We start from the raw sequence: 24,550 nt of genomic DNA, 5'->3' as shown, positions 1-24,550 counted from the left end.
GTATACATTAAACACGTAAGTCCGCCGCGGCGAACGACGGAAAAAGGCGTTCGAACGTGCGGACCGCGAATGTCGGAAATTCGCCGCGAAACGACCGCCGGGCGAACCGTTCGGCCATCACTACCCTAGAGTAAAGGATGGAGGTTGAAGAAGGAATTAAAAAATGGATGATGACAGCATGGCAGATGTGGACAGAGTTTAGTACCGTACAGGCTGGCTGGAGGGAATTTTTATATTAAAAATGGAAGATCGATATGGAAGAAAGAAGAGAAGGGAAGTTTTGTCCCCCCCCCCCTTTTTTTTTTGTATGAATGGATGAATGCATGGGTGAGAATGGTAGGAATGTAAACAATATATGGATTTATTACACAACTAGAGATATAAACCTGGATTCAGATAAATAGATAAATAGATAAATTAGGTATAGTAATAGATTAATGTAATGAAAAGGATAGTAGAAGTTAATCCATATGTGACATCATAAGGGGTGGGGACATCACCCAGTGACCCCGCCCATTGTCCCTATATAAGTCGCCACACACTGCGTCCCTGTCATTGCAGCCAGAGAGAGCGTCGAGTCAACATCTCAAGGAAGAAGAAGAAAAGGCGGCGGCGACAGAAGACCGGGCCACTGCTAGTAAAAGAGCTAAAGGAAGAAAGCGGAGGCCCAAGAGAAGAACCGAAGAGGGGGGACAAGACCCCCCGAAGTCGAAAGAAGAGGCAGTAGCAACAGAAGACCGGGCCACTGCTAGTAAAAGAGCTAAAGGAAGAAAGCGGAGGCCCGGCAAGAAGAACCAAAGAGGGGGACAAGACCCCCGAAGTCGGAAGAAGACCCCCGGGCTCCTCCGCTAGTAAAAGAGCTAGCAGAAGATAGCGGAGGAGTCCAGTGGGAAGACCCCCCAAGACGGAAGAAGACCCCCGGAGCATTATTTTGAAACCTTGTGTTGTGTTTTATTTACATTTTTTTCACCAGGTGAATGGGTAGGGGTACATTGTACCCCAATACTCATTCACATAGGGTGGGGGGCCGATATCTGGGGGCCCCCTTATTAAAGGGGGCTCTCGGATTCCTATAAGCCCCCCACCCACAGACCCTGACAACCAACGGCCAGGGTTGTCGGTAAGAGGCCCTTGTCCTCATCAACATGGGGACAAGGTGCTTTGGGGTGGGGGGGGGGGGGGCTGCTCCAGATTGCATGGACTCCAGCACCTTCTTCCTCTCCTTCAGATATGTACTCCTGAGGCCACCAATTTTTGTTCTTAAATAGTTGATGTTTGCCCTGGGGACCACCGGCTTCACAAACTCAACCAGTTTCTCCATCGCTGCCTGCCTCTTTAGTTTGTTACTGTAATGTGGGTGTGCCGATTTCCACAGGCAGGGCAGCTCCCTGTATTTATCGATGAACAGAGGGAGGAAACTGTGGTCATTGAAACCGTCCATAATCTCTGCAAGACACAACACAAAACAAACCCTAATGTCAGGCTAAACTAAACTAATGCAGGCCTCAATCTAGAAGCAGTATAGGCTAGTGATGTACCAAGTTAAAAATTGTACCTTCGTTTGCACGATCGTCATGTCAGCTTCTCCCTCTGTTCACAGATCGTACGTACGACACACGCGTGTTGCGTTTTATATACAGTGCACATGCGTGAAACTCCGCCCACCCCTGACGTTCTTTCAAGACTATTCCCTGCCCCTTCTCTTTCGGCGCAGTTTGGAGAGCACATGGCGGAGACAATGCAGGTGCGCAATCAGAGTTCCACTAACGAGGAGGCGAGGAAAGCCCGGAGCCTGAAACATCCCGATCCCGGAGGAGACGCTTTAAAGGCCTCAAATATGTCTTTTGTTGAAATGTTGGAGATGGTTGTCATGGGAGGGATGCCTAACACAGGCATTCAGCACAGAGTAAACAGATCAATGGGCTGCACTAAAGGAATCAGGCTCAAAGGTAAGTGAAAGTATATATATATTTATTAAGGATAAAGACACATGTGCAAACCAAACACAGCAAACCATGAACAAGCAAAAATGCAAATAATACACAGCAACCCCAAAACCCTAACCTAACTAACTAACTATATATATACACACGGAAAGGGAACACATATATAACAACAAGGCAGGGATGAGAGACAAGGGGAACAGGAGGCCAGGTGGAGGAAGCAGAAGCAAGGGGAGCCAAGGCAGGAATCAGGGGACAAGTCTCAGGAACCAGGTACAGCAAACAGAGTCCAGGACAGGGCAGGAAGCAGATCAGGAACAGGTTTCTGGCAACAGATCAGATCAGGCAGGGACAAGGCTTGCAGGAAGGAATTCTGAAGCTCTGAGCCTCAGTGAAGGGCGGGCTTATATACTCCCAGCAATTCCACATCAGGTGCAGCTAGATCACTAGAATGTCAATTTGCTGGGAGACACCCGCTGGTGACCACCAGCACTTCACCCTTTGATAGCAAAAGAAACAGTGACATCAGCAGGTGATCCAAGCAATAACACTGTTCCTGACAGTTCCCCCCCTAAGGAGTGGCCTCCAGACACTCCATTCTGCCCTTGACCTGACAGTGCATGTAAATGTGGAAAAGTCCCGAAAAGTCTCCTCTGTGGCTGCGGACTTCTTTGCGCTCTCCGGCCGGAGACTCTTAACCTACTGGGAGGTGTGCCACCCAAGTCCAACAATGGGACATGTATCCCACCACCAGGGTCTGGAAGTTTAGATCTGGAAATAAAAACAGGCAGGGCAATGTGCTTCGGGTCATCGGGCTGGGCAACGTGCTTTGGGTCATCGGGCAGGGCAGCAAGCTCCGGGTCATCGGGCAGGGCAGCGAGCTCTGGGTCATCGGGCAGGGCAGTGAGCTCTGGGTCATCGGGCAGGGCAGTGAGCTCTGGGTCATCAGACTGGGCAGCAAACGCTGGGTCATCACGCTGGGAAGCTGGCAGAGGCACATCACGCTGGGAAGCTAACACCTCTGGCTGGGCAGCAGACAGGAACACCTCTGGCTGGGCAGCAGACAGGAACACCTCCGGCTGGGCAGCAGACAGGATTACCTCCGGCTGGGCAGCAGGCAGGAACACCTCCGGCTGGGCTGCAGACAGGAGCACATCAGACCAGGAAGCTGGCACATCGGACCGGGAAGCTGGCACATTGGGCCTGAAGGCAGGCAGCGGCACGTCAGGCTGGAAGGCAGGCAGCGGCACGTCAGGCTGGAAGGCAGGGACGGCACGCTGGACAGCAGGCACTGGGACGTCAGGCTGGAAAGCAGGCACTGGGACGTCAGGCACATCAGGCTGGAAGGCGTCGGGCTGGAAGGCCGGGGCATCAGGCTGAAAGGCGTTGGGCTGGAAGGCCAGGGCATCAGGCTGGAAGGCGTCGGACTGGAAGGCCGGGGCATCAGGCTGGAAGGCTGGGGCATCAGGCTGGAAGGCCAGGGCATCAGGCTGGAAGGCATTGGGCTGGAAGGCTGGGGCATCAGGCTGGAAGGCGTCGGGCTGTAAGGCCGGGGCATCAGGCTGGAAGGCATCAGGCTGGAAGGCCGGGGCATCAGACTGGAAGGCAACAGGCTGGAAGGCCAGAGCATCAGGCTGGAAGGTGTCAGGCTGGAAGGCCGGGCCATCAGGCTGGAAGGCGTCAGGCTGGAAGGCCGGGCCATCAGGCTGGAGGTGTCAGGCTGGAGGGCCGGGGCATCAGGCTGGAAGGCGTAACACTGGAAGGCCAGGACATCAGGCTGGAAGGCGTCACACTGGAAGGCCAGGACATCAGGCTGGAAGGAGTCACACTGGAAGGCCGGGACATCAGACTGGAAGGTGTCACACTGGAAGGCCGGGACATCAGGCTGGAAGGAGTCACACTGGAAGGCGGAACATCAGACTGGAAGGCGTCACACTGGAAGGCCGGGATATCAGGCTGGAAGGCATCAGACTGGAAGGCCAGGACATCAGACTGGAAGGCATCAGACTGGAAGGCCGGGACATCAGAATGGAAGGCATCAGACTAGAAGGCCGGTACATCAGACTGGAAGACATCAGACTGGAAGGCATCAGACTGGAAGGCCGGGACATCAGACTGGAAGGCATCAGACTGGAAGGCCAGGACATCAGACTGGAAGGCATCAGACTGGAAGGCCGGGACATCAGACTGGAAGGCATCAGACTGGAAGGCCGGGACATCAGACTGGAAGGCATCAGACTGGAAGGCCGGGACATCAGATGGGAAGGCCTCAGACTGGAAGGCCGGGACATCAGGCTGGATGGCATCAGACTGGAAGGCCAGGACATCAGACTGGAAGGCATCAGACTGGGAGGCCGGGACATCAGACTGGAAGGCCGGGACATCAGACTGGACAACAGGCAGAGACACTGGCACAACAGGCTGAACAGCAGGCATTGGAACATCAGGCGTGGAGGCAGGAGTGGGTGATGACAGAATGGTATGGGTTGGGAAAAACTTCAGTTTCTTTTTGGTTTTAGCAACTGAAGATTTGTATGTGGGTACGGGGCTGTAGGTAGTGGATGCAGCTGGTAGAAGCGAAGAGCAGAAGGATGGTAAAACAGAGGGAGTAGATTTTGAGGGGAGATTCAATGGAACTGATGGAGGCAGCCGAGAAGTAGCAGAGGGGTTAAAGGCAGGGTAGGTAAAGCAGGAGGAAACAGGGTACTGGTACTTCATTGGTAGCAGGGTGTATTGGTCGGAAATTGTGGTTGTTGGGGGTAATAGAGAGGAAGACATCCCAGCAGGCTGGTATCTGGACACAAAACTCTAACCTAACTAACTAACTATATATACACACGGAAAGGGAACACATACAGTATATAACAACAAGGCAGGGATGAGAGACAAGGGGAACAGGAGGCCAGGTGGAGGAAGCAGAAACAAGGGGAGCCAAGGCAGGAATCAGGGGACAAGTCTCAGGAACCAGGTACAGCAAACAGAGTCCAGGACAGGGCAGGAAGCAGATCAGGAATAGGTTTCTGGCAAGTGGCAACAGATCAGATCAGGCAGGGACAAGGCTTGCAAAAAGAAATTCTGAAGCACTGAGCCTCAGTGAAGGGCGGGCTTATATACTCCCAGCAATTCCAGGTGCAGCTAGATCACTAGAATGTACATTTGCTGGGAGACACCCGCTGGTGACCACCAGAACTGCACGCTTTGATGGCGAAAGAAACAGTGACACCAGTAGGCGATCCAAGCAATAACACTGTTCCTGACAATGGTGGACATATTGAAGAGGACCGACAATGATGGGAAGTATGGAGCTTACCCAAACCCAAATATCAGAAAGACCAAGATCATGACTAAAGTTGTGAAGAGTCTTCAGAAGAATTTTGAGGTACGACGATCCAAGGATCAACTGATAAAACACTGGTCAGACCTGAAACTGAGGGAGCACGATCAGTATAGAAGGATCAAGCGTGTTCTTCAAAAAAGTAAGTAGTTGTCGTGTGTTCATATGATTATTCTTGCTTGCATACTGCTCCATATGCTTTGATTTAATGTTTTACAGTTTAAAATGGCCACTTTCAAGTTCATGGTTTCAATCAGTCGTAAGAAACATTGTTCGTTAGCCCACTCCCAACACAATGTTTTCACAACTTACACTTCACTACATTTCTTCACACTGCAGGTAAGTATTCCAGCTTTACAAAGTGTCCAAAATAATGTTCTCACCTTTGAACTCGGCCAAAAAACACAATTGTACGACACTTCCAAGCAATGTTTCATATTCCTAGTTCTGCCCTCTGTGTGCTAAGTATTCCCTTTTTACATTCTCATAGGAGAGAGAAGACTCGGGAAGTCTGAGGACACCAGGAACCCCACACCTCCCAAAGAAAGTGAAATTCCAACACCAGAAGCAGAGGAGGAGAAAGCAGAGATCGTTGAAGTTGGACAAATTGTCACCACAACAGGTGAGTGTCGGAGACCACAGCTTCCGGTAAGCTAATCAATGTATGTCGTCATATTTATAATACATGGTGTTTTTTTTTGCTTTTTTTTTTAGGTGATGTGGAAGAAGAATCACATTTTACCAGTGAAAGTGCCCAGATCCTCATTGGGGAGATAATGGGGTGCAATCGCGATCTAGAAAATATACAGAAAAACATCAATGATGTTCAAAATAAAATGAAGAACATCATTGATGTTTTGGGAAGAGTCTGAAACACCCCAAACTAGCTAGTGTTTTATTTTTGTGTTTTGAAAAAACAACTTTTGGATTTTAAAAGAAGCCTAAATTGGAAGATGCACACAGTGTGTCAACATGCCCTATCTCCCATCATGGGGGATCAATGTACGTGTTTTGTGGAAAGTGGCTGAGATGAAGGGGTTGCACCCATAAAACATGTACATTGAGCCCCCATGATGGGAGATAGCACACGTCGAAACACTGTGTGCATCTTCCAATTTTGCCTTTTCCAGGGGTGACACCCCATCCAATGAAGGCAATATCAGCCCAGTTTGTACATACTCATGTCTGATATTGTCTTCACTTTTCAAAGTTGAACTTTGTAAGTTCCTGTGTTCTATACGTTACGCTTTGATACATGCCTGTTTACACAAAAACGCCAAGTTACAAAAAAGTTACATAAAAGAATATTTTTGATACACCCAATATGTTGGTTTGTTGTAAAACCCTTTTCTAAACACACATGTGAATGTGATTTGATTAAAAAGTTAAATTATCAACAATGTGTGGCTTCCTTTTTCAATGCGCAAAAGCAGTATTTGGAGTAAAATTGTTGTTTTCGTTGGCAATGGGTGTTATTTACTAAAGGCAACTCTACTTTGCACTCCAAGTGCAGTTTCATTTGCACTTTTGCAGTGCACTTGTAGTGCTTAGTGGATGGGCCTTTAGTAAATAACACCCACAGTGATATGTAAATTTTCCCAATCACGCCATTTTCCTGACCCCACATATTTCTGCCATGGTGCTGAAAATGAGCTAGATTTTTGTCAGTAATGCACTACATACATTAGTAACAAAAACAAGGTGTGTGTGTAGCAGAGCCACAACATAATAAGATTATCTGAAGAAGAGACTGTCCCCTCATCTCGCTAAGAACTTGGGTTTGCACTGTTGTAGAAAAAGGCCCAAAAAAAAAAAAATAATACCTAGGAGACACTTAAAAACCAAGCCAAGCAGTAAATGAAAGCAAAGATTATTGTAGTTTCAAAGAAAAATTTATTACAAAAATGCCTCTCAGACATTGTCTGGCATATCAATGGCCCCCCTACCCACAAAGTACTCCATGTATTGGGTTCGGACCTCGCGGGCGCTTTGGGGGGGGGGGGCAAGCCAGGATGAGCAGCTTCAAGGGCCGTGAGATTCTCATTTTCTGGCAAGTCTGCATCTGGGCCAACTGAGACCACATAGTTTGCTGAATGTCTTTTCAAGAAATTGTGCAGAACACAGGAGGCAAGCACTATGTGATTGAGTTTATATTCAGCCATGTGGATTGGCGTTAAAAAAAGGTGGAACTGGCTGGCCAGTATTCCAAAAGTGTTCTCCATGACTCTTCTGGCTCTGGCCAGCCGGAAATTAAAGATTCTCTGATCCGGGGTGAGGGTCCTCATCGGGAAAGGCCGCATCAGATGGTTTGCCAGGGCAAACGCCTTATCCGTGACAAATACAAACGGGAGTACTTCCTGATTCTCCTCTGGGGGTGGCAAGCCCAGACTGCCACTCTGGAGATGCCAGTAGAATTCCATCCGTGAGAACACTCCACCATCCGACATCTGGCCATTTTGCCCCACGTCCACATACAGGAAGTCATAGGTCGCTGACACCACCGCCAACATCACGATACTATTAAACCCCTTGTAATTATAATAGTACGACCCCGAGTTGGGGGGTGGGACGATGCGGACGTGTTTCCCATCAATTGCACCTCCACAATTGGGAAAGTCCCAACGGCTAGCAAAGTGGAAGGCCACAGTCTGCCATTCCTGTGGTGTTGAAGGAAACTGTGGAGTGAAACAAGACAAAAAATTTTTTATTTTGCACATCAACATTGCAAGCAGATTAGACACCAACATTTTTGGCCAAGATCAGTATAACATTTTGGGAAATTAGTATTTAAAGCCTAAAGTATAAGGTCCCCTTATCAGAGTCATCACCCCCCCCATCCCCCCCATCTGATGGGCCCTTGCAAAAAATTAGGAGGGGGATGTTTTGTACAGGTAACCCTCTCCACTTGATTGAGAGCTGAATGCCTAAATAATGTGTGATACTTTGGGCAGCCCCTGCTTACTTACACTATTGGCAGCCCACCGGACAGGTAAGAAATGTCATAATACCAAAAATTAAAAAAAAAATTAAGCACATTTTGATATTCTGCTATTACCTATCAAGATAATAATAGGAGAAAAAAATACATTTGAAAGTATTGAGGCAGGCCCTTGCACTACATGCTTTGGTGAATTCGTCCATAAATGTGACCATAAAAAAGGTAGGTAGAGTGTGTATTGAGTTTGGTAAAGTCAGCAGATAGAGGAGACCTAGCAGTTGGGGGGAGGGGTGTTCCTAATGAGTTTGGCCCAACCAAAAAAAAAAAAATGTCACTCTGCATGAATTTAAGCACACACATTACATTTGTGGACATTTTAGGGGGTGTTTAGGGGAAAGCAATACTATGGAGCTGACAAAAGACATTTCTAAGTGACTAGACTAGTTTTATGGGCCCAGAAGAGCATGGTGGGGAAGTTAGTAAAGGCAAATATGCATGAAGGCCAAAAAAGGAACTTGAAAAGCTTCCAGCATGCATGAAGACAAAGGGGCATAGCATATCAATTAGAGCATATTGCAATCATGGTAATTAGGGAATGAGGAAAGAAATCCGAGACATTAGCAATCATTAAATACATAGAATGTGATGTTAAAGGATAAAACTTACCTTCATATAGTCCTCTCCTGCAGGACCTGAATGATGGCAGAACAGGTCTCTGGAATAATGAGCCCCAGAGCCTGGGGGGAGATGCCTGTGGAGAACTTTAGGTCCTGAAGCCTTCTCCCTGTGGCCAAGTAGCGCAACGTGGCGATGAGCCTCTGCTCCGGAGTGATGGCTTGCCGCATGCAGGTATCCAGCCTGCTGATATAAGGGGACAGAAAAGCCAGCAGACGGTGAAAAACAGGGTCAGTCATCTGGAGATATTTCCTGAAATCATCAGGATTATTCTCCCGGATCTCATGGAGCAAAGGCATGTGCGAGAACTGGTCACGCTGGCGCAACCAATTCTTGGTCCACAAACGCCTCCTCTCCCTGTTCATGGACCGGGCTTGTGTGAAAGCTAAAAGCCCAACACCAAGCCCCTGCACAGCACAAACTCTACGATGAGTACGTACACGAAACATGGTTTAAAACGGTCGGCTGGTCAGAACGGACAACAGAAAACACCGATAAACAGCAATGCCTGAAAGAACGACCTGAAAAGCAGAAGCAAGCAGACAATTAGCAATGAAAATCAAAGCGTACTATACCAAGATATAGTCCACAATGAGAAACAAATGCTTACCTACTACACGCACTAATAATCAAATACGCAAAGACAAGCACAAACTGAAGAGCAGTACCGAACTGAAGCACAAATCTGAAAAGCGCGAATCGCCCTGCACCAAACTTCTACTAACACGCGATAAACACGAGATCAGCAGAAGGAGCCCAAAGGGTGCCGGACGTGGTGCTGAACTTCCTTTTTCTAGTCCTGTCGTACGCGGCTTACATCACCGCGTTCTTGGCAACCGGAAATTCCGAAAACTTAGTCCGACCGTGTGTATACAACATCACTTCCGGACCTCTTCCGGACTAAATCCGTTGGAATTAATCCGACGGATTTGGTTGCCAGAATGTCCGACTGTATGTACGGGGGCTAACACATCTATGCGCCGCTATAGACCTGGCACACAGCATCTTCAACTCAGAATTAAAAGAAGCTGGAAGTGCCAATATTATGGGGGTGATGTGGGGTGATGAAAGGAAGTATAGATATGACTGTCCAAGTAACAACTATGCCCAAAATAGAACAGAAAATAAACTTTCTCTGAGCAAGCCTGCTGCGCCTGCAAATACACTCGGAACTGCGCTAGGTCAATTTATGCATGCGCATGCGCAAGAGGCATTTGCGCCCATTCAAGTGCTCTGCTTCACTGCGCCGGAAAAATATTAGTAAATGTCAAGCCATGTAGGTTAATTTGCATAAGTTGAACAGGCGCACCTCTCAACTTGACTTTTTTTTTGCGCTGGTTCACTTCTTTGTTTTTTTTTAAGGCTATTTGCACACAGGTCATGTTAGCATTAAGGAAAAAAAAAAATAAGAAAAAAAATGTGTGGGGGTCCCCACGAAATTCCATACCAGGCCCTTTAGGTCTGGTATGGATATTAAAGGGAACTCGTGCCAAAAAAAAATAAAAAATGGAGTGGGGGTCCCCCTCAAAATCCATACCAGGTCCTTATCCAAGCACACCCTTCAGGTCTGGCATGGATTTTAAGGGGAACTCTGCGCCCAAAAAAATGGCGTGGGGGTCCCCCTCAAAATCCATACCAGACCCTTATCCAAGCACGCAACCTGGCAGGCTACAGGAAAAGAAGGGGGGGCGAGAGAGCGCCCCCCCCCTCATGAACCATACCAGGCCACATGCCCTCAATATTGGGAGGGTGCTTTGGGGTCCCCCCCAAAGCACCTTGTCCCCATGTTGATGAGGACAAGGGCCTCATCCCCACAACCCTGGATGGTGGTTGTGGTGGTCTGCGGGTGGGGGGCTTATCGAAATCTGGAAGCCCCCTTTAACAAGGGGACCCCCAGATCCCGCCCCCCGTGTGAAATGGTGAGGGGGTACAAAGGTACCCCTACCATTTCACCAAAAAAGTGACAAAGGTGTTAAAAATTACAAGAGACTTTGACATTTGGACATTTTTATAACTTGGAGTTTTTGTGTAAACAGGCATGTATCAAAGCATAACATGTAGAACACAGGAACTTACAAAGTTCAACTTTGAAAAGTGAAGACAATATCAGACATGAGTATGTACAAACTGTGCTGATATTGCCTTCATGGGTGTCACCCCTGGAAAAGCCAAATTTGGAAGATGCACACAAATTGAGAATCATAAAGTGGCCAATTTCCTCCTGATCCCATGCCTAATGTCAACATGTGCTATCTCCCATCATAGGGTATCAATGTACGTGTTTTGGGGGTGCAACCCCTTCATCTCAGCCACTTTAGTAGCAAGGAAGGGGTTGAACACATACATTGATTCCCCATGATAGGAGATACCACATGTTGACACACTGTGTGCATCTTCCAAATTTGGCTTTTCTAAAAATATTAAAGTGTTTTTGAAAGTTTAAAAATGATGCTAGCTAGTTTGGGGTGTTTCAGACTCTCCCCAAAACATCAATGATGTTCTTCATTTTTTGTTGAACATCATTGATGTTTTTCTGTATATTCTCTACATCACGATTGCACCCCATTATCTCCCCAATGAGGATCTGGGCACTTTCATTGGTAAAATGTGATTCTTCTTCCACATCACCTAAAAAAAAAAACACCATGTATTATAAATATGCAGACATACATTGATTAGCTTACCAGAAGCTGTGGTCTCTGACACTCACCTGTTAAGGTGCCAATTTCGCCAATTTCAACAATCTCTCCTTCTTCCTCCTCCTCTGCTTGTGCTTTTGGTATTTCCCCTTCTTTGGGAGGTGTGGGGTCCCTGGTGTCCTCAGACGTCCCGAGTCTTCTCTCCCCTATGAGAATGTAAAAATTGAATACTTAGCACACTGATATTTGAGGGCAGAACTAGGAATATTAAACATTGCTTGGAAGTGTCGTACAATTGTGTTTTTTGGCAGAGTTCAAAGGTGAAAACATTCTTTTTGACACTTTCTAAAGCTGGAATACTTACCTGTAGTGTGAACAAATGTAGTCAAGTGCAACTTGGCAAAACATTGTTTTTGGAGTGGGCTAGCAAACGATGTTTATTATGAACGATTGAACCCATGAACATGAAAGTGGCCATTTTAAACTGTACAACATTAAATTAAAGCACATGGAGCAGTATGCAAGCAATAATAATAATATGAACACACGACAACGACTTAGTTTTTTGAAAAACACGCTTGATCCTTCTGTACTGATCGTGCTCCCTCAGTTTCAGGTCTGACCAGCATTTTCTCAGTTGATTCTTGGATCATCGTTCCCCAAAATTCTTCTGAAGACTCTCAACAACTTTAGTCATGATCTTGGTCTTTCTGATATTTGAATTTGGGTAAGGTCCATACTTCCCATCATAGTTGTTCCTCTTCAATATGTCCACCATCTCCAACATCTCAACAAAAGACATATTTGAGGCCTTAAATGTTCTCCTCCGGGATTAGGACGTTTCAGGCTCCGGGCTTTCCTCATCCTCCTCCTCGTTAGTGGAATTATTATTGTGCACCTGCTGTGTCTCCGCCATGTGCTCTCCCCACTGCCCCGAAAGAGAAGGGGCAGGGAATAGTCTAGAAAGAACATCAGGGGCGGGCAGAGTTTCACTCGTGCGCACTGTATATAAAACTCAACACGCGTGTGTCGTACGTACGATCTGTGAGCAGAGTGAGGAGCTGACGCGCTGATCGTGCAAACGAAGGTACAATTTTTAACTTGGGAAATCACTAGCCTATACTGCTTCTATATAGGCCTATTTTGGGACAAGATTAGGAGAGTTAAGCATGGCATTTTTATTAGGGTTTGTCTTGTTTTGTGCCTTGCATACAAAATGGATCCCTTCCAGAAATCGCATTTTATGGGGCTATTCATTGATCTGCTCAGGGAGCTGCCCTGCCTGTGGCACATGAACAACCCCTTTTATAAGGACCTAAGAAAGAGGAAGGCAGCGCTGGAGAAACTGCTTGGTTTGTAAAGACCATGGTCCCCACAGCAGACATGACCTGTGTGAAGGCCAAAGTTTGTGCCCTGGGGAGTATATATCTCAGGGAGCGCAAGAAGCACCAGAATTCCCTGAGATCAGGAGATCCAGATGCCATTTATATCCCCAGGATGGGGTACTACGAGAGGCTTCTTTTTCTGGCAGACCAGGGGGAACCCAGGCCACCACTCTACAGTCTTCCTTCAAGGCTTCCTTCACCCCCAGCTGAGGCTTCCCATGTCCAACCTGGGCCTTCCAGGCAGCAACATGTAGAGGGGCCCAGCTCGAGACAGGTATAGAATTGTTGAACATTTTTCTTGTCGTACATTTAATGATGTTAACTAGATGTTATTATTGATCAGTAAGTTGTGATTTAACAAAGTGGTTTACATATCAATAGACAGTAGTGACCAAAAATGATTGGGACAAGAATGAAAATTGCAGGGCTCAGAATGATAGTCTGTTCTATTTGGTAACATTAAATTTGCAACAGTCATGAGCACAAAATTGTGTGATTGATGACCAAAAAACTAAAACTATGTCCCATTTTTATACACAGGAAGACCTCAGCCGGGAGGACGCTGTGGCAAGTGGCAGCCGGGAGGTCGACCATCACCCTCCTCCTCCTCCTCCTCCTGCCACAACTACAGAAGCCGAGCCACAGCCTGGAAGGAAGTTTGGTGGGAAGTGCCTAAGGAAGACCAGAGAGTTATGGCCTGGGTTCAGTCTGGTCTGACAGATGCAGCCTCTTGTAGGACCACAGCCTGGGGACATAGATGGTATCTGCTCTTCCTGATCTCTTGGACTTCTGGACCAGACTGCTCTCCCTGAGATATGTATTCCTCAGGCCACCAATTTTGCATTTTCAAATTAGTTCATGTCTGCCCTGGGGACCAAAGGCTTTGCCAAATTGACCAGTTTCTCCAGCGTTGCCTCCCTCTTTATTTGTTTGACACCTAAATAAAGGTTGTTTTTGGTTGAAGAAATACTTGCGTGTTTTACTTCAAAAAGGACAGTTTATTTGTGAGTAGGCAGGTACATTTCAAAAATACAAAGTCAAATGATAAACAAGGGGCACCAACACCAAACAACCTCCTCGAGATTAAAAAATAAAACAATAAAATAAAAATATAATAATGGTGTTGTGGTAAGTTGACACACAAAACACAGCAAAAAACCTGCGAAGATGAGCAAACTGTCAAAAAAGGAGATGTTGATTAAAAAAAAACAACCACCAAATTTAAAAACAAAAAGAAAAAAAAAATGATTGGGGAGATGTGACGAATTAAAATATTGTATGTATTGTAAGAAATACGTTTGGGAGAAGTGTGTGGGAATATGAGCAGCAAAACAACTTCATTCTTGTAGCATTACAAAGAAAAAGAGAATGCACTGCATTAAAGAATTTTTAACATTGCAGAGTGACGAATGTGCTATATCGATTACGAGCGGTAGTTTTACCTGACCGAGCGCTTCCATCTCAGAATTTTATTGTGAGCATGCATGGCACCTTGTCCGTCGGACTAGGCTACACACGATCGGAACTGACGCAATCGGATCATGTAGTCGGAAAGTTTTATAGCCAAGCTCTCAAACTTGGTCCGTCGGATATTCCGACGGAAACAGTCCGATGGAGCCCACACACTGTCGGGTTATCTGACAACGCGATCCGATCGGTCATTTTCCATCGGAATATCCAACAGTGTGTACAAGGGCTAAGACATCCCATTGGATATGGCATTAGCCAGTTTAAAAAAATTAGATAAGATCTATTCATAGATCTTGTAACATTTTACAGAATAGTCACCAGGACCAGGACTTTTACTCTGTGGTATAGACTTTAAAGCATTATATAATTCCTCCCCATTATTCCGCTCTAGTGCATTGACTATCTTTTATGTAAAGCTTGGCATCCCCAACTCAGACAAATAATTAGGGCCCTTTCACATGGACGTGTCCATGTACAGGCTCTGCTTTGCTCAGCAGGGGATTGCTCTTTGGATCCCCGCTGAGCAGGCATTGTGCAGGGACGGACTTGTCAGAGAGCCGCTCTCCTCTATGGGGGATCGGATGGCGATGGGCCGTAGAGTCAGTTTTCATCCGATCCGCCAAAAGGATGGAAAAGTAGGGTTTCCACCCGTCACACATTAGCGGATCGGAGTGGGTCAGATGTCAGCGGACATGTCACCGCTGACATCCATCGCTCCATAGACCTGTATGGAGCATCCATTCAGGTCCGCCATGAAAACTGACAGGTTTGCCTGTGTGAAAGGGGCCTTGCACATCTTCTCCAACCTTTTACACGATTGTGCTTAAGATTCAGCAGGGCTTATAATGTATAGCGAATCCAAAAATTGTACACAGTACATATGGTGCTCCCAGGAGAAGTACAGCCACTTAGTCCATTGGAAACTTCATCTCTATCTGTAGTAGGGATGGCTTCGCAGCTCGCCCGGCGGTCGGTTCGTGGCGAATTTTGAGCGTTCGTGATTCGCCAAACTGGCGGACTATTGGCGCTGTTCGCCCGGCGGAATATTATTATTATTATTATTATTCAGGATTAAGAGGGCCCTGCTCAGAAGAGCTTACAATCTAATAGGGTGGGACAGGTGGTACAAAAGGTTATAACTGTCGGGAATGAGCTGATGAAGTGGTAGGAGATTAGTTTGAGACGTGATAGACTTCCCTAAATAGATGAGTTTTCAGGGATCGCCTGAAGGTAGCAAGAGTAGGGGATAGCTGGACCAGTGGAGGTAGCGAGTTCCAGATGATTGGAGAGGCTCTGGAGAAATCCTGGAGACGAGTGTGGGAGGAGGAGACGAGAGAGCTTGAGAGTAGGAGGTCTTGAGAAGAACGGCAGGGACGATGCGTTTTTACAGTGTGAAAGAACTTTGACCCATGATCCATCATGGGGTACAGGACAGCCAATTGAGACATTTCAGCACATGGACAATTGGACATTCCCCCTACCTTATAAATAGACCTGATCTGGCGGCCATTTTACATTCTGTCTTATGTCAGTGTAGGGACAGGACGCTGTGTGGAGCAGGGAGAGACTGTAGTGACACAAATCACTAGCTATTAGGTCCACAAAAGTCCTTTTAAGGACTGGTATAGGTGTAGTACAGTATATAGGGTTCAGTGCACTGCTGTGCTGGTGATTGCAGCTGTCCTTTGTCAGTGTAGGGAGAGGACGCAGTGTGGAGCAGGGACAGTCAGTTTAATCACTAGCTAGCTATTACTACTAGGTCCGCAAAGGTCCTTTTAAGGACTGGTATAGGTGTACAGTATATAGGGTGCTGGTGCACTGCTGCTGACTGCTGCCCGATTCTGCAGCTGTCTTTAATCAGTGTAGGGACTGAGGGACAGTCTGCAAATCACTAGTTACTAGGTCCACAAAGGTCCTTTTAAGGACTGGTATAGGTGTACAGTATATAGGGTTCTGGTGCACTGCTGTGCTGCAGATTACTGCTCATTTCTGCAGCAGTCTTTTATCAGTGTAGGGACTGAGGGACAGTCTGCAAATCACTAGATACTAGGTCCACAAAGGTCCTTTTAAGGACTGGTATAGGTGTACAATATATAAGGTTGTGGTGCACTGCTGTGCTGCAGATTACTGCTTGTTTCTGCAGCTGTCTTTTATCAGTGTAGGGACTGAGGGACAGTTTGCAAATCACTAGCTACTAGGTCCACAAAGGTCCTTTTAAGGACTGGTATAGGTGTACAATACATAGGGTTGTGGTGCACTGCTGTGCTGCAGATTACTGCTCGTTTCTGCAGCTGTCTTTTATTAGTGTAGGGACTGCTAGGGAACCCCCAGAAGTTAGGGGATTCCAATAACATGTTGACTGCTGAACCACATTATAAAAGATGTATTTAATATACAAGCCTATGGTTTTAGTCATAGGCAGGGAGAACAAACTTTGTACAGTGCATGGTATACATTCAAATATGTTGTTCTGGGACAAGCTAGGCATCTGACTATATTTATACATTCTAAAAAGGGGGGGGGGGGGGGAGTCTTGTGCGTCTCTTTGAAGGTCTGATCACGTTGTAATTGTATTTATATTCACACAGGGATGGTCATTTCGCACCTAGGTGTCACTTCCAGATTCTCTGGGAAAATGCCATTCACAGCTGGGGGTGTGATTGGCATTTAGACACTATCAAGACAGCTTTGAAAACACATCCTGTGTATTTGAAACAAATACACTTGCTTAATCAGAATACAATTTTGATAATCATGACAAAATTGTTTATAAATAAATGGCGATTCCATTTACCCGCTCAATCCCATCTTTTGGTCAAATTAAAAATTGACCACATAACTAACAAAACATAAGATAACAGCACTAAACCAAACAATTCACATAGTGGTTGTGGACAGTTGGGTTCTTGACTATTCAGTGTAGAGATTATTTTGGTGACAGTTAAAGCTGTGTAGGGCCTAAGTAGATGTGAATATTAATTGTCAAGATAATGGGGAAGATGGAAAAAACGAAGTCTCATAAAACATATAAAAACCTAACACAAATGGCATTTTAAATAAAAGCAGATACAACTACAATTCCTATCAATTGCTCCAACATCTCTCTAACTGCCTAATCTTAGTTGAAATATATATTTTTCTAGTTCATATTTCTCCTAATTTATGTACGCAATTTACTTCTGCAGAAAAACCTAATTTTGCTTTTTGAAGGCTAAACAAAAATGTAAAAATACAAAAAATGACTAAAATAAAAAATTACACGTTGATCTAACAATGTATGAAGAACGCCAAGTCTTTTGTTGATTCCTCCGCTGTAACTTTGACAGCTAGTCTATAAGACTCCACTGCAACACCTTAAGAACGCATACAATGTTCATACATAATCTTCTTTTCTTCAGGACTATCGCAGTCCACATGACAAGAAACTTCCGGTAGGTGTGCAGATCTTTTTGCGTTTTTGATTTTCTTCTTAGACAGCTGACATGATAAGTATCAAAGTTCTTCAGACATTTACAAAGCTTTTGAAAGCACTCTTTTCCATCAATGCTGTTTGTGGCTGATGTCAAAAAGCCACAAAATCAGGGAGGAAATTTATGAAGATGGCGTCACTCAGATTGTTAGTCCAACATTTGATCATTAACAAAAATGCCCATAAAGCCGTTGAGTTTTTTACTGCTGAAGTAAATTTATGTTCTAGAGGCAAATACGATCTAGAAAAAAAGAAAAACGTAAGCCATTATCATTCAGTATAATGTATGCTTAGCTAGGATTTTTGCATTTCCTGCGTCTGGGTGACCAGCCAGGTCAAGAATCGGGTCTTCGGACTCAAGGGATCATTCATAGGCTGTGGCTGATAAGGTGCTATGTGTGGTGAGGCCCTGGTTTATTGCTGAGGGTGATGGCCTGCTTAAAAAACAGTGCTGTTTGAAACCATAGTACCAGTTTTGAATGAAATTCTATTTTTCGTTTCGCGTCTGCGTAGTTCTCCATAAAACGACACCATGAGCAGATGTACTATCTCTCCTATTCTGCACAGTGCCTATAAGCTGATGTGGAAGACTTTAGGAAGCAGAACTATCAGATTCTATACTCTAGAATTTTCTCCTATTGACATGTTTTTGTTACTGTACTGCCCCATTTGTTGGAATATGTGATGCTGTGTGTCCTGCATGAGTGGCTTGTCTAAAGGAGTGCTTGTTACATTTGTGAACTGTTTTAATCTGTCTGTGTGACCCTATTCAGTTGTGTGCCTATCATATGTGCTGCCATGTATCTTGCATATAAGTGGACTGTTTCCTTTTTAGAAAGGAGTGTGTTCCTTCTTTTTTTTTTTTTTTTTTTTTAGCAGCTTCTGTGACTAACACCCCCCCTCAGTTGTGTGCCTGTCGGTCTGTGTGACTGATTAGTACAGTGTATATTCTGGTACATATCCTTGGCCAGGATTGGAGGCCAGATATACAGTTCTATTATTAAGTAAAATTGTGTCTGTGTGACCATTGGATTTTTAACATTTTACTTTAATTATTTTTATCAATTTTATTAAGTGTATTTGGTGTGGCTTCAATGACCACATTATTAGCCACCCAGCAAGCATTTTAAATTAAAGATTTTTAGCTCACAGTATATAGATTACCTTTTCTTTTAGAATAAGCAAATATAATATTTTTACGTTTGTTTTCATATTAAATTTACCACAGTGCAAAATAACTACACAGTGCACATGGTTTTACAATTTTAAGTCAATATTTACCCAAATTATATAGATCAAATTGTTCACGATTTTAAGTTAGAAATAAAAATTTTAGTCTCTATAATTTTAATACATTTTTACACTTTACTGACAAAATATTTTTCTTGCTTCTAAATGTTTCAGTGACTTGTTACCTGGAATTGCCCTTGTGGCAATGTCCCGTCACTTTAAAACATACATCACAAACATCAAAACAAATCATCATGCCATCCATATTCATACTGTGTTACTATTATTTCATATTCATCAGTCCCTAACCTCAAGGAGCTTACAATCCTAAGGTCCCTAACTCACATTCATACATACACTAGGGACAATTTAGACAGTATACAATTAACCTACCAGCATTTCCCCGGAGTATGGGAAGAGACTGGAGTACCCGGAGGAAACCCATGCAGGCACAGGGAGAACACGCAAACTCCATGTAGGTAAAGTTGTGGTTTGAATCAACTGTTTTGCTGATACAGAACTTTGGGCATGTTAATACAACTAACATGACATAACAATCCATGGGTCTCATACACATATATACAACAAACATAACTCTCACACTTACCCTGTAGACAAAAATATTATGCAGGACAATAAGTTTCTTTCATTTCCTCTCTTTTTTTTTTTTTTATAGCCTTTTAGTGGTACAACACCCCTGTGTGCTTTTGTTCCATTCCTTGAGGGACTCAGCCACTCCTGTTCCCAAGGTGAATCTTTGGCAATCCAGGAGAAGCTGTGGGATCACACAGACCCCAATCTGAGGTGTACTCGGTGGTACAATTCCCCATCTCACACGGTGGTGAGACTTCCTCAAGAATTCATCTATTATTAAATCCAATGGTCACACAGACACAATTTTACTTAATAATAGAACTGTATATCTGGCCTCCAATCCTGGCCAAGGATATGTACCAGAATATACACTGTACTAATCAGTCACACAGACCGACAGGCACACAACTGAGGGGGGGTGTTAGTCACAGAAGCTGCTAAAAAAAAAAAAAAAAAAAAAGAAGGAACACACTCCTTTCTAAAAAGGAAACAGTCCACTTATATGCAAGATACATGGCAGCACATATGATAGGCACACAACTGAATAGGGTCACACAGACAGATTAAAACAGTTCACAAATGTAACAAGCACTCCTTTAGACAAGCCACTCATGCAGGACACACAGCATCACATATTCCAACAAATGGGGCAGTACAGTAACAAAAACATGTCAATAGGAGAAAATTCTAGAGTATAGAATCTGATAGTTCTGCTTCCTAAAGTCTTCCACATCAGCTTATAGGCACTGTGCAGAATAGGAGAGATAGTACATCTGCTCATGGTGTCGTTTTATGGAGAACTACGCAGACGCGAAACGAAAAATAGAATTTCATTCAAAACTGGTACTATGGTTTCAAACAGCACTGTTTTTTAAGCAGGCCATCACCCTCAGCAATAAACCAGGGCCTCACCACACATAGCACCTTATCAGCCACAGCCTATGAATGATCCCTTGAGTCCGAAGACCCGATTCTTGACCTGGCTGGTCACCCAGACGCAGGAAATGCAAAAATCCTAGCTAAGCATACATTGCACCTGAAATAGGGCAAGTCATTCACACAGAACACACACTTGCAAGCACAGTAATAAGTACAGATAGTATGGAAAGTAAAAAGAAACATAACAGTCAAGGTTCTTGGAAAGAGTACTTCTACATGACACCGATTTACAGAAATAGGCACAGCACAAGGGGAAGTCACAGTAAGCAAAAAAATAGCTTACCTTTACCAGCAGAAGTGAATTCCCAGCTTGTGCTGCTCCATTTCTTTGCGATGTCTGTAGAGTTTCTTTTCCGGCATTCGAAGGACCAATTGCTAGGGAACCCCCAGAAGTTAGGGGATTCCAATAACATGTTGACTGCTGAACCACATTATAAAAGATGTATTTAATATACAAGCCTATGGTTTTAGCCATAGGCAGGGAGAACAAACTTTGTACAGTGCATGGTATACATTCAAATATGTTGTTCTGGGACAAGCTAGGCATCTGACTATATTTATACATTCTAAAAAGGGGAGGGGGAGTCTTGTGTGTCTCTTTGAAGGTCTGATCAAGTTGTAATTGTATTTATATTCACACAGGGATGGTCATTTCGCACCTAGGTGTCACTTCCAGATTCTCTGGGAAAATGCCATTCACAGCTGGGGGTGTGATTGGCATTTAGACACTATCAAGACAGCTTTGAAAACACATCCTGTGTATTTGAAACAAATACACTTGCTTAATCAGAATACAATTTTGATAATCATGACAAAATTGTTTATAAATAAATGGCGATTCCATTTACCCGCTCAGGACTGAGGGACAGTCTGCAAATCACTAGATACTAGGTCCACAAAGGTCCTTTTAAGGACTGGTATAGGTGTACAATATATAAGGTTGTGGTGCACTGCTGTGCTGCAGATTACTGCTCGTTTCTGCAGCTGTCTTTTATCAGTGTAGGGACTGAGGGACAGTCTGCAAATCACTAGCTACTAGGACCACAAAGGTCCTTTTAAGGACTGGTATAGGTGTACAATATATAGGGATGTGGTGCACTGCTGTGCTGCAGATTACTGCTCGTTTCTGTAGCAGTCTTTTATCAGTGTAGGGACTGAGGGACAGTCTGCAAATCACTAGCTACTAGGTCCACAAAGGTCCTTTTAAGGACTGGTATAGGTGTACTATTTGGTGTGCAGTATATTGGTGTGTAATACACGTATAAAATACTTGCACATATAGAAAGCATAGTATAGTGCATTTCCACTGTGCAGCATTGTGACTGCTGAGTGGTTCTGCAGCGATACTACAAAGAGTGACAAACACAATAAAAAAAAAATATTATAACTGGTGTGATAGACCAGTGGCCCCCCAAAAACGACAGATTGAAGCGGGGTGTTATATACCTTCTTCCACATACATGCTGCACTTCTCTAGAGACTTTTGTCACAGGGTCATTTAAAAAATGACAGGCAGAGGAAGAGGCAGGCCCTTCCGCAGGGGTGGTAGGGGTAGGGCAGGAGCAACAGGCTTGAGCCAAAGTGGCAAATTGCAGAAGGTGCATGCGATTACATCAAAGGACGCACCAGACTTTACTCTTCTGCACCCTCCTCATCCTCTCGATCTGCACCCTCTTCTTCACTCTCTGCTGTGTGTACCCCCTCTACCACCAACACCACCAACCCCACCATATACCTTCCGCTTGATTCACAAGAGAGGAAGAGGAGGGGAGTTCAGAGGGAGATATGGACCAGCAGATAGGGAGGAGAAGCAGGAAGAACTTACATTGCACAGGAGGGACAAAGCAGACTGCTAATGTATCAGGAGCGAGGCATCAACCACGTACAGTCACATCTGGCGCTCCCAGGACGCCGGCACATGGCTCTGCAGTGTGGGCTTTTTTTAACGCTCACAAAAGTGTTGACTACCTCACATTTCTAAAAATGAATGAGGCATGGATCTCGGAGGAATTCAACACATGTGACCAGTAGACCATGTATATGCATAACTCTATAAAAGATTTATTTAATCGAGCACACTGACCTTTTTTCTACCTTTGGATCACTTCCTTGTACAAAAAAGCAAACCGTACTAAATGCCTGTACCTTCCAGATTGAAGAGGTTGAGCTGTGTCATATTTTTGGGTCCTGCAGCGAGTTGCTGGTATCAGTGCTGCTGTCAGTGCTCTCTATCTCGGTGCTGGTGTCAGTGCTCTCTATCTCGGTGCTGGTGTGGTCTCAGTGCTCTCTATCTTGGTGCTGATGTGGTGTCAGTGCTCTCTATCTCGGTGCTGGTGTGGTGTCATTGCTCTTTATCTTGGTGCTGGTGTCAGTGCTCTCTATCTCAGTGCTGGTGTGGTGTCAGTGCTCTCTATCTCTGTGCTGGTGTCAGTGCTCTCTATCACGGTGCTGGTGTCAGTGCTCTCTATCTTGGTGCTGGTGTCAGTGCTCTCTCTCTATCTCTGTGCTGGTGCTGGTGTCAGTGCTCTCTATCACAGTGCTGGTGTCAGTGCTCTTTATCTCGGTTCTAGTGTCAGTGCTCTCTCTATATCTCAGTGCTGATGCTGGTGTCAGTGTTCTCTATCTCACTGCTGGTATCAGTGCTCTCTCTCTATCTCGGTGCTGGTGTCAGTGCTCTCTATCACAGTGCTGGTGTCAGTGCTCTCTATCTCGGTGCTGGTGTCAGTGCTCTCTCTATCTCGGTGCTGGTGCTGGTGTCAGTGCTCTCTATCACAGTGCTGGTGTCAGTGCTCTCTATCTCGGTGCTGGTGTCAGTGCTCTCTCTCTATCTCGGTGCTGGTGTCAGTGCTCTCTATCTCGGTGCTGGTGTCAGTGCTCTCTCTCTATCTCTGTGCTGGTGTCAGTGCTCTCTCTCTATCTCGGTGCTGGTGCTGGTGTCAGTGCTCTCTATCACAGTGCTGGTGTCAGTGCTCTCTATCCCGGTGCTGGTGTCAGTGCTCTCTCTCTCTATCTCGGTGCTGGTGTCAGTGCTCTCTATCTCGTTGCTGGTGTCAGTGTTCTCTATCACGGTGCTGGTGTGGTCTTAGTGCTCTCTATCATGGTGCTGGTGTGGTGTCAGTGCACCCTCTTCATAGCCTACCCTGACCTTTCCTCTCCTCTATTGCCTTCATGCGCTCCTGAGTCCTGAATTGTTAAGATTTCACAGATAAAAAAAGAATGCTTGTCGTTGTCGATCCCAGATTCACTTCATACTTTTGTTATGTCAGTGGCCATGTGGTGGGACTATGTGTGCACAGCTAGTAAGTATTTTGTGGATGAAAATATGACCTGTAGGTTTTTAAGGTTCGCCTGCCATTGAAGTTAATGGGGCCCGCCGCAAACTTTGCGGTTCGCAAACTTTTGGCCGTGTTTGCGGTTCGCATTCGCGAAACATCCCGTCGGAAGTTCGTCCATCTATAATCTGTAGAACATCAATAGGGTAGAGGAAGAGATGAGGCAACTGGATGGATGGATGAGAGAATAATCGATGAATGGCTGAGCAGGAGAAGGTCTTGAGACTGGAACCTCTGCAGCTCCCGCAAAAGGTCTGGTTAAGATAACCTCAATGCAGAAGAAAAACAGCAGGGCACTGAGGTCAGTGTCGAAAAAAAAAAAATCACTTTTAAAATAAGCAGCACACTTAGATTGAAGTTAGCATGAAACAGCGTGGGTAGGGAACACCTGAGACCAAGCAGCTGTGATCAGTGTGAGGAAAGTCGTCAGGCATCAGTGAGCAACATTTATGAGCCATACCTAAGCCTATAAAGCACATCATACATTCCTTATTAGTGCCTCTGTTCATGTGCACTTAAGGCCTATAGGGGAAGCAGGAGAGCACTGCATGAAAACTCTAGCACCTGTTTATCTAGGTGTGGAAATAATAGCAACTGGCAGA

Source organism: Lithobates pipiens, unplaced genomic scaffold (genome assembly GCF_037356315.1).
Source record: "Lithobates pipiens isolate NorthernLeopardFrog02 unplaced genomic scaffold, aLitPip1_a1.2 Scaffold_25, whole genome shotgun sequence".
NCBI classification, from domain to species: domain Eukaryota; kingdom Metazoa; phylum Chordata; class Amphibia; order Anura; family Ranidae; genus Lithobates; species Lithobates pipiens.
This window is presented reverse-complemented; position numbering follows the sequence as displayed.